The 15,148-nt window shown below is 35.8% G+C and overlaps 1 long non-coding RNA gene across 2 annotated transcripts in view; it reads right to left on the reverse strand.

The window, feature by feature from the left end:
• Positions 1-15,148, reverse strand: part of LOC135321688 (uncharacterized) — a 372,256-nt gene that overhangs the window by 149,626 nt on the left and 207,482 nt on the right. For both annotated transcript variants that reach the window (XR_010381662.1, XR_010381663.1), the window contains exon 3: positions 14,913-15,015. This is a non-coding gene — a long non-coding RNA (uncharacterized LOC135321688). The remainder of the gene's footprint in view (positions 1-14,912; positions 15,016-15,148) is intronic.

The raw sequence follows: 15,148 nt of genomic DNA on the forward strand, positions 1-15,148 counted from the left end.
ATATGAATAATTATCAAATTACCTAATTGCTCCCTTAAGGACATTTAGATTTTACTGTATCAAAACACACTGCATTAAACATTGTTGCACAAATTATAGTAATTTTGAGATATTTTCTCATATTTGTCAGAGAGATAAAATTCACTAATATGATAAATGTAAGTGTTGGTGGTAACTATTCTACATTGCTGATGGGAGCTTGGCAATAATTAATTAAATTTAAGATACTGAGATTCCATGACTTGGCAATACCACTTCTAGGTATATATAGGTCCACAAGAACTTGAATACAAGAATGTTCAATCGCAAAACTTTTAACAATTGAAGTTATTTTCTATTTTCTCTTGGTTTTGTCTTGCATTAATGCGTAAGAAATTTATTCCAAGGCTTAGTGGCTAAAAATAACCCTTTCATTATAATCATACACTTGGGGATCAGTGATTTAGAAACAGAAGCGTGGAGACAGCTGTCTGTGCTCCATGATGCTTGAGACCTCGGCTGGAAGGACTTGCCTGGAAGTGGAAATCATGTGGAAGCATCTTTTATTCACACGTCTAATGGGTGATGCTGGGTTGGCGGGAGCCTCAGCTGGAGCTGTTAGAGAATGTACATGTGGCATCGTCCTGGGGCCTGGGCTTCCTCACAGCGTGGCGGCCTTAAACATCCTAAGTGGAGCTCGGAGTCCCACAGCACAGTGTCCCGAAAACCAAGTGGAAACTGGATCATTTTTTATGACCTCATCTTGGAAGTCACATGACATTTCTTTCACATAGTCACTGGCCCACCCAGATTAAAGTAGAACTGTAGACCCCCTCTCTCAATGGAAGGAGCATCAAAGAACATTTAGGATGGGAAACACTGTTGAAGCCATGTTGGAAAAGTCACATCTGCTACATTTTCTTTCCTGCCTCTTCACTCTCTTTTTTTTCCATCCCCATTATGTTCCCTGTAATGATTAGGCATTAGGGCCTCTGTATAAATTCTGTGTGTCATACACATATATATACACACACACATACACACACGTGTTCATAACTTTCTAACTCATGGTATCTTTTATTATTACCTACATGCATAAAGTAGTAATTTTATCAGTCTTTGTCACCACATACTATTATGTCAAACACATTTCCCTAAATGGCTTTGTTCTTAAATGATAAACAAGTGAAGCAAGCACCTACCTGCACTGTTCCTGCAGGTCCTTTCATGTTGTGTTACACATGGTGACCTTTCATGCTTTGGCCTCCTTACTTCTACAGTAGGTTCTTCTCATGTCAGAAAAGCTAGACCAAAGTAGTCTTTGTTCCATTGTTGTGCTGCTGTTCTGTGGGTGACAACATACCTCATGACTTATGTTTTCCACTTTTCTCATTAGCAGTAAATGCATGCATGACTTCCTGAATTGCCCTCTATGTTCTGGACAATCTCAGAATTTTCTTTTGTATTCTATTTCAGTTAGACTTTATATGACAGTGCACTGCCTTCTGAAATAAATTGTTAGACTCTTAATTTAAAAAGTCACACATGCATCTTAAAACATCAGCTTAAAAACCCTAATTCTTCTAAAATAAATTTACTTTTCTTTAGGGGTTTCCCCATGGGTTGTGGTATATTCAAATGTCTTAGATAACCTTGGGGATTTTCCAACCTCGTGAATGGGTTTGATACTCAGAAATGAGAATTGTGAATTACGTGTTTAACTCAGTATCTTTTTTCTTTTTTTCTTAGATCATTGAGGATGTTCAGGGCTTTATTTGATACTTAATTTTAGAAAACACCTTTGGCCAAAATAACGGAACAGTATCTCTTTCCTCTTTCTTCACGCCCATCAAGTCCTCAAGTCTATTAAGTAGCATTTGTTCATGTATCTTCATCTCAATCATTCTGTTTAATGTGTTTTTAAAAATAAAATCACTATAAAGGTTTTGTGGAAATAGTAAGCATATATAGAATAAAGAAGAAAGGCAATGAAAAAAGGAAGGAAGGAAATGGTAAAATTTTTAAATCAAAGATGAACTGAATTGTCTCAGCTCTGTCGGCTGGGTAACTGGAGTTTCCCTTTCTTCTTCCCACACATTCCAGCTGTACAAACCCATCAGTATCCCCAAGGCACTCTGCCCTTTCATGCCTCCCTGTCTCTGGACGTGAAAGTTATGATGTGTGGAATGACCTTGCTCTCTCTTCTAATAAAATCTTACTCTCAGCTCAAATGTTACCTTCTCTGTGTCAAATAGTGGTTCCTGAGTCAAGTATATAGTTCTTTTTATGTCATACTGAATAGCTATTTAGATGTCTATCTCACCCACGAAGTTCCTCAGGGGCTGGGCCCGCGTTTTACTCATTTCTGAAACCCTAGTGCCAGACAGATATTTGTTTAATTCATGTATTATGAGTGACTCTCTTTATGACCTTGAATAAGCTCCTTAGCTCATCTACCCTTTATGCTTTGTAAAATGGAAATAATAATAGTATCTCACTTAAAGGACTGTTTTGAGGATGAAATAAAATAATCCATGTAGAACACAATGCCTGACACATAATTCATGTTCAGTAAATATTTAGCTAGGCTATTATACGTATTTTTGAAAAATATTACATTGAACCATTAAAATCCTATCAATACTGGCCATAAAAAATAGATGCTTCATTTTCTAAGTTTTTTCTTTTTAATAAGAGACCATTTGCCAGATGGCCTAAATACCAATGTTAAACACAGAGACATTTACTACCACAGTGAAGTATCTTTCTATGGAAAGACTGCATGAAGGGTCTCCACCCTTTGTCACAGAAAAGCCGATTTGCAGTAAAACATCATTAAATGCCTACAGGGAAGAAATATTCAGAACTGGTAATATCCCTGCTGTCAATACAAGCTCTGTTTGACTCTTTTTTGGCACCTCTTTTATCAGCTCTCTTTCATCCTATAAATCATCAGATACATTTCATGGTTTAAATTGTTCACATTAAAAAAATTCAGAGTAGATTCATTTACCTGTAGGAGCTGCTTTTTTCTACAGACAACTTTCATGACTAAGTAAAGCTTATGAGATACAAGGCCAAGAACTGCTGTTGCTGATTCTAAAAGCAAAGTAACCTTGATGAGAAGACTTCGTATAAATAGCAAAGGAATTAAGGATTCTGAAAAGCAAACCTCCAGCTTTGTTTTCTAAAAATGTTAAAAAGTGGAGCAGCAGAGAACGTCAGCCACAAACGGGAAACAGGCACCAATTTTAGCCATCAGATTGGAAAGAAGTACATTTTACTGTCGAATAATCATTTTCTAAATAAGAGCGGTATTCAGATAAATATTAATAGCTACATATCATACATTCAGAATGTTTTATATTAAAATATTTAATACCTTGGCAGTAATAACATTTCACAAAGTTTATACTGTCATGTGAATACACCCAATTCTTTTTTTTAATTCAGTTTGCCAAGTACAGAGTGTAAACAAAGGTATTTTGAGATTTATTTATTTTGAGGGATTCCAGTGAGAAGACGTATTTTACTGCCATTTTATGTAACTCTTAGTATTAGTTATCAGACTTCCCAGAATGAACACATTGATTAAAAACATACTTCTAACCTAACCAAAAAACAAACCAAAAAAGGTACACAGAGTTTGAAAGGTTTGGCTTTCTGCTACCATGCAACAGTCCTTTATGTAAGAGGGAATGAGAGACCAGGGAGGAGAGGACTCATCCAAAGGGAGCAGAGACTTGGGAAGACCATAGTGTTTCGATAACAGAACCAGTCATGGAGAAGAGGAAAGTCCAGGTAACGTTCAGGTGTGTGTTAGAATAAGCGAAAGAGCTGCTCTACTATTAACTCTTGAAAACACTGGGGTACAATCTTCTCTGCTTTGGGTGCCCATTAAACAAATACAGTGTAACAGAATGCAAGGGGCTCTCTCCCAAGCTTTGACCTTGAATAGAACTTGACACCCAGGAAGCTGTAGAATCAGCAGCAGGAACCGACAGTGCCTGGCAATAAATGGTGGTATCCAGAAGGAGTGGCTGGAGTGCCAGGCAGTTGTGCCAATGGCTGGGAGACACAGCAGAGCCCAAAAGATCAGGATCAATTTTATAGCCAATAGTGCCCAGCAAAAGCAGTATCAGTGGCCCAGCAGATGGGGGGGCCATGATACAAAGTGGGGCCAAAGCAGAAGAGGGGGAAAGTACCTTCTTACTGTAGAGTATAGCAGATTTTTCAGTAGTCCCTGGCTCAGATCCACCTTAGCAGGCAAGAACACTCATGCCCCAGCTGCTGCATGTGTTGGTAGCTTATAGTTCTCCCTCTAAGAGAACTGCCTCCATCCAAATGGGAGTTCTCTTACCTGGGGGGATGGGGCACCTCTCAAAGACAGACTGTTGTCGATAACTGACTGACCTGGGTATATAAAAGGTTGCACTGCTTGCCACATATCCTTGCTTAGCTCCATCTCCTGTATTACTGCATTCTTTCCTTCTTCATGGAGCTGAAGCCCTAACACAGTCTCTGTTTTTACCATTAACAGTGAGGAAAGGTGAGCAGTTTCAATGGAATGAAGAGAATAAACACACTAGCTTCCTACAGAAGCAGCATATGCATTGAAATTTGCAGAGTGAAGAAAGTCCTCCCCTTGTCCAACCTTCTGCTCTCATTACTGGTTCAGCTTGGGAAGCTTACCTCTCTTCTCAATGACTACAAATCTTACCCATCTTCACAGACCTACCTGAAGACCGCAAGCTTTCATAGAATCTTTCTAGACTTCTCTAACCCATGGTGACATTCTCTGAAGTTTCACACTACTTACTGTTTGTGTCACTAATTTAGCAACTCATGCTTCAACACTGTGACATTTCAATATCTCTTCTAATAATTTACTCTTCTAATATTAATCACCTGCTATGCCAGACACTGGGCAACAAAAACAATTAAGACATGGTTTTACCCTTCACAAGCTGTCTTTAATGGAGACTACAGAGATATACACCTATTGTAACACTGAAGTATATAAAACAGTGTGAAAATCAGAGATATGTTTACAAAGGCAACATTTTAACTATGTTTTGAAGATGATCAGAATTTAAGGAGGGATAAAGTATTTCAGGTGAAAGCATTAAAAAGTGGTACACTCAAGGAACTGAGATTGATTCACTGGTTACTCAGTGCACATGTTATAAGCAGGAAGAAGAGAATAGGAGAAAGTAAATGTGAACAAAAAGGAGGCTCCTAAGTGTAAAAGACCTTCTATGTCATGCTAGATTCTAACTTCAATCCAGTAGGCAATAAAGAATCAGCTAATGTTAGCAATCCCAGCATGATGATTGCATGTATTATAGTACAATCCAGATTCCACAAGTTTTACTACCTTTGATTTCAGGAAAAGGCAAAAAAATTATACAATGCCTTAGACATTAAAAAATGTAGAGTGTGCAACATAATGATTATCCATGCACTTTCCACTCAGCTTAAGAAATAAAACATCTCAACAGTTTCCAGTACTTTCTCTCACCGTAGATAAAACTGAATCTGGTGGACTATTACTCCATCCTTTATTTTTATCACATATAATGTATACAAAAATACTTCTGCACCTTGCTTTCTTTGATTAATACTGCATTTGTGAAATTGATCCCTGGTGCTATATGAAGCACAAATGCACTCACTTTCACTGATGGATTTGGTTTCCTTCCAGTTTAACCATTAGAAATGCTGTCATTATGAAAATCCTTATCTATGTTTCTTTGTACATATCTGGGAGAGGGGTTGAGAATTGAAATTGTTGGGTCATTTGGTGTGTATTTCTACAGCTTTATTTAGTATTGCCAAACTGTCATCTAAAGTGATTGTCCCAATTTATACCCCCGCAATCAGAGTATAAGCACTCTAATTGCTCCTCATTCTTTCCAACACTTAGTGTTATTACACTTCCTGTTTTTAATGTCTCACTGTACAACTAGTATTTCATTGCGGAACTAGTTGTGGAAATAGTTAACAGTTTCCTGACTACCCATGAGGCTTTTTATCTATTGATTTTTTTTTTAACTGGATTGCTTGTTCTTTCTGATTTTTAGGAATTTCTGTTAGATATATGTGCTATAATTTTTTATTTCAGTCTGAGGAGGGTATTTTTGTACTTTGTTTATTCTGTGTGTGTTTTTTTGAGACCAGGTATTTTCATTGTAATATGGTCATATATGAAGCTAATTTATATATTTATAATTTTTTATTTGTTAATAAAATCCTTCCAAATTCAAGTTCATAAAAATATTGTTCTATATTTTCACTTACATACTTAAAATATTATATTTCTCATTTAGGTCTTAACATTTTAATTGTTTTCATAGCATGTAAAATACGGACCATATTTTTCCTAAGTGGGATTCATAATAGGTCTTTTTATTCTTTTGGAACCAACTGAGAAATAGAAACAAAAATCAGAAAAAATGAAACTCAAAATATCACCTTTGCTACTGAAAAAAGATGACTGGGGATTATGATTTTAGATCTAAAGGCAAATGGGCTTGCTTAAAATTTATTCCTAAATTGGACATAATTATTCCTATGATCCAAACGTTTTTGTCCCTCCAAAATCTGTACGTTGAAACCTTAACCCCCAATGATGATATTATATAATAATATTAGGAGATGAGGCCCGTGGACGTTGATTAGGTCATGAGGCTGAGTCTTCATTAATGGGATTAGTCCCTTACAACACAGACCCCAGAGGCCTACCTGGCTCCCTTCCGTCTTAAGAGCAGTGAAAAGACAGCTGTCTATGAACCAGGAAGTGGGTTCTAACCGGACACCAAACCTGCAGGTGCCTTGATCTTGGACTTCCCAGACTCCAGAACTATGATAAATAAATTTCTGTTGCTTATAAGCCACTGAGTCTATGGGATTTTGTTTTGGCAGCCCAAATGGACTAAAACAGTTATCTATCCAGCCATTCACTGGCACAGTAACCCCATTCACCTCCTATTTCAGTAGCAGATCTTTGTGAATGAGAGCAGATAAGAACCTGCCCTCCGCATGGGCAGGCAGATCCTACAAGTGTAGTGAAGGAGCTAGTTAGCGGAGCAGGCTCAACAACTTCTCTCCAGCAAACCAAGCAAAATAATCCCTCCTTCTTGCAAGATGTGGGGTCAATAAAGTGTAAGAGAAGAAGACAGAGTTATTTTAAATGAAGACCCTCATGTGGAAGCATAAGAAGTGATGGATAAGAGTCTTTCTCCCCTATTATCTGAAATAACAAAGGGTACACAAACCCTGAAGCTGTGTAAATACAGGAGGGAGGGGTAGGCATGCTACGCCATGTAAAAACCTAAAGTGAAGTCAAACAGAAATGAGAGATAAGCCTTTTCAAGCTGGAAACGGTAAACTCTCTTTTGAATTTCTAGTTCCAGTTCTACTGTGACCTGTTGGTACTTTATTTCTTGTTCTGAGATGACTGCATTTGCCCATTTTATCCTTACCATTGCTTGTGCCTCTCTACTTCCTGGAGTGAATTTATGTTTTGCAGTCATACAATCCATAACTAAATCACAACCAAAAATAATAATAAAGAGAAAGGGAGAAAAAAAGAGTACTTATATCCATGAAATATAATTATTGGACTTTTACAGAAGTTTCTAGATTTTAGTTGTTTCCTCTCCATCATTTTGTTGCAATGCCATTACATATACCAGCTTTGATACTTAATAACTCATATACTTTTCTCAGTTATACTTAAGTTTCTGTCAATTGTGTACTATTTTAAAATGTAAATAAGATATTTTAATGTAAAAATATTTTAAATGATATAACTATGAAGAAAACACACAAATCTAATATATATGTATAAATGATAGAAATCACGGTTAAATGAAAAAGACAAGTGTAATAATAGAATTCACCAGACTTCAGTTTTTAAAATTTTCTACAGAAGTGGAAGTGTGGATTCCCCTCTGAGGGCAAATTAAATCTCTAATAAAAGAAAAACACTTAAATGGGACTTTTGGTTATGCAAAAATAAAGAACAGACTTTATTCTGGAATGACACTCTTTAAGAAAATGAGTGGAAACTAGCTAATATAAAATTCCCAACTAAAATATATTCTTGGAGCAAAATCTGAATAAGGCTGCATTTTGTAGACAGTGAGACAGTGACTCAGAATATGATTGCTTGTGTATTAAGAAAAAGTGTGTGTGAACTCTGATGTCTGGAGAAGTTGGGGAAACCCATTTTACCCAAAGTGTGACAACACAAGAGTCTGTGTTATCTACCCAGTACCAGACATTGGTGCTTGGAATAATCATTCTAAGGTATTACCTATATAAATATATTTGCCATAACCATTGACATGATAAACCGTTATTTTTAAATTTTATTTCTTAAAACAGTTATGTCAAAAATACCAAAAAAAAAGTTCAATCTATTTTAATTGGTGGGTAAAAACATTTGACCTAGTGTGTCTCATGAGTAAATTGCTATATAAAAAAATATTTAATAAAAAGGTAATGCATCATTAACAACTGGGTTAACTCTAGGAATGTGGGGGTGTTTTAACATTGAAAAATAAATTAACACTGATGCACATTAGCAGGAAAAAAAAAAGAAAAATTGCATGGCCATCTGAATACATGCAAAGAAAACATTTCAGATAATTTAACATCAATTTACAATAAAATCTCCCAACTGGGTGTAGGATGGAACATTCTAAATTGAATATAAAGTTTATAAAATTTCTTATACAAAATTTACACTTGAAGACAAAATACTGAAAAATTTCGCCTGAGTCCAGTAATAAGACTATTTTTATTATTTATCTACTATTGCCGCTTTTATTCAATATGGTACTAAAAGGAGTTGCCAGTGTAAGGCATTAAAAATAAAGGCAAAATAGTTCATTAATTTTCAGACGACTTGATAGTATATACAGAAAATGGCAAAAAAAAAAAAAATCTACATTCAAACCATTTGAATTAAAAAGTGAACTGAGCAAAATCTCTAGATACAAGATCAATGTTAAAAATCAATTGCATTTTATATTATAAAATAAAAATAGAAAATTAAAAATTTGAAAGAAAATCAATTACAACACCTAAAAAATAACTTTGATGGAAATAAACCTAACAAAAAATATAAAGCATTACTGATAGAAATCAAAGTGGATACAAATAGATGTAGGAATACACCATGGTCATAAATTGTAAAACTCAGTATTGTAAAATTATAAATTCTCTCTAAAGTTATCCATAAATACAATAAAAAATTCAGTACTTTCTTGATATAAGTTGAAAACTTGATCCTAACATTTATATGAAAATGAAAAATGTCAAGAATATCCAAGACAAACAAGAACAACAAAGCTGGAGAAATTACACTAACAGATTGCTAGATATTAAAAATCTATAGTAATTAAGGCAGTGTGATTTTGGAATAAGGACAGAGAAGTGGACCACTGACGTAGAATTGAAAATCCAGAAATACATATATATATATTTATACACACAATCATCTGATTTATGACAAATTGACACTGTAGCACAGTGGGGAAAAGGTAGTCTTTTCCAGAAAATATGGACTTTTCAATATGAGTGCTGGACCAACTGGATATCCATATGAAATAAATAAATAAAATTTGATCCCTTTCTCACACCATACACAACAATCAATCTCAGATGGACTGTAGATCTAAATGTGAAAAGTATAACACTAAAGCTTTCATAAGAAAATGACAGAATATTTTCATGACCTGAGGTAGGCAGGTACTTCTTAAATAGAATTCTAAAAAGGCCAAAGTAAAGGGGAAAAAAGATAAACTGAACTAAGCTGAAACAATTTCTGTTCTTCAAAAGAAAGAGACATTATTACAAAACTAAAAGAGTAAACTGTAAGTGGGCATAAAAATACATTTTTATAAATGTATTGTCAAAGGATGTATATAAAGGACATATAAATAACACCTACAAATCAGTAAGGAAAGCATAAACCACACAATAGAAAGATAGGCAAAAGACTCGAAAAAGCAATTCACAAAAGAAACTATTCAAATGGTTCTGAAATACACAAAAAGAGGCTTTTATAGTATTCAGGTAAATGCAAGTTAAAACTGAAAAGAGATAACACTGCACACTCACCAAGGTAATACATTTTTAAAAGACAGGCAATACGAAATGTTGGAGAGGATATGAATCAAATGGTATTTTTACAGCTTAGCAGAAATTACTAATGCTACTAAAGATACACATCCAATAATCCTGCAATTCTCTTCTTAGACATGTACCCAACAGAAAGGCACACACGTGTTCACCAAAAGACAATGACAATGTTCATGCTGCACTATTTGTAATAGCTTTCAAATGAGGTTATCAAATGTCTCTAACAGTAGACTAGACGAATAAATTATGGTACATTTATACAATAGATAACTACACAGTGATGAGAAAAAAGAATGTTAACTATAGCAACCACATGGATGCATCTCACAGGCAAACATGAAGTGAACGAATCAGACACAAAACAATCTTTGCTGTATGATTCCACTTACATCAAGTTAAGAAAATCAGGGGAAAAAAATCAGGACAGTGGTTATCTTTGGGGATTAATGGTTCAAAGAAAAAAAGAAGTCTTCTGGGTGCAAATAACGGTTTGCTTCCTCATCTGGGTGCAGGTTGCACAAAGAAGTCATCACTTGGTGGAAAAAAATCACCAAGCTGTACATATGGCTTGTGTATTTTCCTATGCACATTTTACACTCCAATAATAAGTTAACTTCAAAGTATTTTCCAAAGATCCATAATCAAGTGATTCTAAATACTAATATTCACAATGATTCACAGTTGAATGTTTCTTTTGGAAAATATCCCAGCTTTCGACGAGAAACAGAAATAATTCCTGCTATAAGCATTCTTTTTGGCCCAGTATACCAGAGTGAAAATAAAATGCCAATCCACATGTGAATTCAATATAACTGAGTGAAAGTGGTCCAGAAGCACTGGTGAAGTTCAAGAGTATTGTTTCTTATCTGAAGGTATCGAAGTTGACTTTTGCTTTACCGTTTCCTAAATGGAAATTGGTAAGTGCACATTCATGCCTGCACACCCAGCACTTTGATTTACAATGACCAGATTCCCTTGCAGAAAGATCATCATGTATCATCATAGCTCTCCTGAGAGGCTCATGCTCCTGCCTCCATCTTTCCTTGGATGATTTTTCAGTGCTTACTAATATATTTCCTTACAACTACAGAAATGAAACAACTGTGCCTTGTTTCTTTCTTTAATGTTATTGGCATATTTATTTATCTAGAGCCATATGTAAGAGGCTTAAAAGTGCAATTAGCTTTTTTAATCTAAGTGACAATGGTATAATGAGGTTTTTGGGCAATATTCTCTAAAGAGAGCTATCAAAGATCTTGTTAGTTATACCTAGAATTGAGTTAACACTTTTTTAAACTGACTAAACCTTTTGATGGAAAGAAAATATGACATCAAGGCAGGTAGGTTATAGTTGGAAGATCCTACTCGTCTAGGGGGAGGTCCCACCGACTTCATTTCAGGCATACTATGATAAAGCACAACTCATTTAGAACTAGCAAGAAGTATTCAAGAAAGATGAAATTTTCTTCTTGTATGTCATTACTTGGCTCAAGGTTAAATTCAGATAGTGTTTCTCAGCATTTTCTAACATCTTTACAAAACAGATAAACTCCAACATATCGTTTATAAAAATGTTTCAGAACTGTATTTATTTTATGAAAAAGCTTTCAACATTGCAAAGCTCTTAACATCTTTTGTGATTTGAGACCTGTTTTTGAAGATATACATACCTGCTAAAATGATTTCTGAGGCAATTTAGTACAAGGTAGAAAATAATACAGAATCTTTCTCATCTAATTTTAACACAACACAACGGCAATCAATTATTCTCCTAATGCTGAAGCACTAGCGTGTAAAATACCTCATTAACTCTAAAAGAACTACGTGTTGAAAGGGAACAAATGTAGCCTTTATTTAGGCATACCATTTGTACCATTCCATAAAGAAACAACACGGGAGAGAAAGACTCAGTCCTGGAAGTGGGTACGTAACTAAAGATAACCATTCATTTATTCAATGTCTGATTGTGTCCTCTCAGCAGACAGGAAAAGGAGTAAACTATAGCCTGTCCTCAGTGGGAGACAGATGTGCAAATACTCAAGTACAGTACATTCCCCTGAGACTCTGGAGGTGCAACCACCAAGTGCAAAGAGAATAATTGGGGCCTCAGGAAAACCTCTCACAGGATGCTGTCAGTGTAACTCCAAGTCAGTGATACCCCAGGGAGTCTTACCTTGGCTAGAGTATCCCTCAGGAGGGGTCAGTGAAACGCACTCACACCTCCAGGCTGAACAACTTGATCATTAAGCCCGCCAGTCTCTACCTGCATCAGCAGCAGACAGACCAGGAAGCCTCAGAGCAGATTAATCTACAGGGGTTATGTGCTTGAGTAATCACCTCAATTCACTCTTAAGGGAAATTACATTGTGACTTGAATGGAGTTACAGAGCCAGAAATAGATGAGGTTTTTTCCTAATTTTAAAATTCAGGGCAATGAAGTGTATAAAAGTATATATCTCTTTCAACAACTTTTGTCCAGCATAACAGTCAAGAAACTCTTTGATCTGATTCAAAAGTAAATGGCATGTTTAGATATCACGCTCCCACTACTGGCAGTTTTCAAGGTTTCCATCCCTGAGTAACCATAGAAGAATTAAGGATCTGAGCCTAGCTCAGGATATTATACATAGAAATCACCCAATCAGAACAGCAGACAGAAGAACAAATGGGAAAAAAAAGAAAGCAATGTAAAGGACCTATGGGATAACAAAGTGTGCCAATTTATGCATTACAGTAGTCCCAGAAAGAGAAGAAAGAGAAAAGAGGATCAAAAAGGTACGTGAAGAAATGATGGCCAAAAACTTCCCAAACCTAAAGAAGAAAACAGATATCTGGGACATTATACCAACGCATGCCCAACATATTTCCCTGTTAGAATAGCTATTAACTACTACATTTATATGGGCACAAAAGCTAAATATAAAATTTCCACATATTAAAAATGCATAATATATCATTTCCATTCAGTGATTACTTTTTGATGTACAAAATGCTTGAAGTAAAATACTTCATTTAATCTTACTTATTTGGTAAGAATTATCTAGTTTTGCAGTTGGAAACAGAGGTTCAGAGAGGTTAAGTACATTCCCATACTCAGAAAGATAGTACATGGCCTATCATGAATTTGAACTGAGTTCCGTTTGGCTGTAAGAAACCACATGCTCTTTCCTAAGTAGTGATGCATCACAGAATCTAAGACAGAATTTCCTTTACTGAGATCAATAGATTACTAGTATCAGAATCATTTGCCTGTTAAAATGCAGATTCCTGATTTTCCCTTTCACCCCAGACCAAATATAATTTTAATAAATTGCTCAACTGATTCTTACCCAAAGTTGAGACTCTTGGCCTAAGCTAAACCTGTATCTTTCATAGTTATTTAAAACATTTCAGTTTATCTCTCATATTTATTTAGATGACAGACACCTTGGCCTACTTCTTTTCCAGGGCAGGGAAAACAATTTATTTAAAGGCCCCCAAATAGCAAACCATGTGAAAATCATTATTCACACTGTGATTCTTGGATACACAAGCAAAGCTGCAGTAGAGGTTTTCCTTCAAAATAGTTTAAATGTTAGTTATTTGCTAAAACTAGGATGGGCCATCCAAAGAATGCAGTCTTTGTGGACCTTTGCCAGTTATATTTTGATCGCTGGAGAAGTTGGCAATAGGTTAAGCCTCACTATGTCTCCCATGTGCCTGTTTGGAACTTCATAAGCTATTTAAAACATATCCTTGTATGTGAATATCCCTTTCTGGGCAATCTGGCTCCCTTGAAGTCCTAGGACAAGAACTAACATCCCAGAAATGTGGGGCTGGGAGGCCTTTGACTTTAGAGGTATTTTGAAATAAGTTATGGCAGGTCCAGCCAAGCACTGTTGCTTTTACCAAGTAGAATTTGATTAGAAGAGAACTTCAGAGGCAGTAAATTGGACTTACGAATTTTTTAAATGCAGCAAATCATTGAGGAAGCCCACTTACTTGTAAAATACTTACTGAGCAATTACTATGTGCCCAGCACTGTGCTAAGTGCTAGCTCTAAAATGACTAACTAATGAAAGCCCTCAGATAGTTCAGACACTGCACTGGGGACCCTAAGAAAGTATGTGGCAGTGGTCATGTTCTCACAAAATACATGAGGATAAATGAGACAAAATTTACACATAGGAAATAACTACAAAATAATTGTGTTCAGTTTAGATACTGAAAAAGAGTTCAAAGGAGAAATGAAGTATGTTTCAAATGCTGGGTACTTGAGTGATTAAATGTTTCACACACATCCTCTTTCATTAATTTGCACAAAAACTGTGTGATATGAGTATCACCATTGGTATTTTAAAAGAAATGAAATCAGATTGGGTAGTAATTACATATAAAATCATTACAATCCATACTCAGTAGTTGCAGCAACAGCACTTTTCCAAATAATCAGTTAAGGGAGATATGGAGTTGGAGTTCAAGTCTGATTCATTTACTTCCAAATTATACCCTGTGTTCTTTTGACTCTCCCACAAAGCTGCCCCCTCCTCTCAGAAAAGAAGGGAGAGGAAACTTGTGGGAGTTATAGTATCCAGAAATCTTTGTCGAAGGAGGAGATAATAAAACAGTATTAAATTGGACTTCAGACTTCAGAGCTCTGATACCTATCCTTTCCCTCCAAAATAAAAATAAATAAATAATGCCATCTCAGTGCCAAAAGAGAACCAGTTTTTATATAAATCATCAGTAAGACACACCACAACTTATTTTCACCGAGCGCCTGTGTGAGGAGAAAGGGTTACCTTAGGATGCCTGGAATCTGGGCATGGTGAGATAAAACAGGACAACCCCAGGTGCAGGGTACTTCAAAGCACTGCTTCCAGCAATGTAGGGCAGCTGGAACTTCTGGAAAACAATAGCAGGAGATGAAACAGCCTGGCATGCAGATTGAGCAATGGGGTGAGGACTTTGGCATGGGCATTAACAAATTCTACAGTAAGTAGATACAGCTGAAAATTCGAGAAAATGATTCAGATGG

This window comes from Camelus dromedarius, chromosome 7 (genome assembly GCF_036321535.1).
Source record: "Camelus dromedarius isolate mCamDro1 chromosome 7, mCamDro1.pat, whole genome shotgun sequence".
NCBI lineage: Eukaryota > Metazoa > Chordata > Mammalia > Artiodactyla > Camelidae > Camelus > Camelus dromedarius.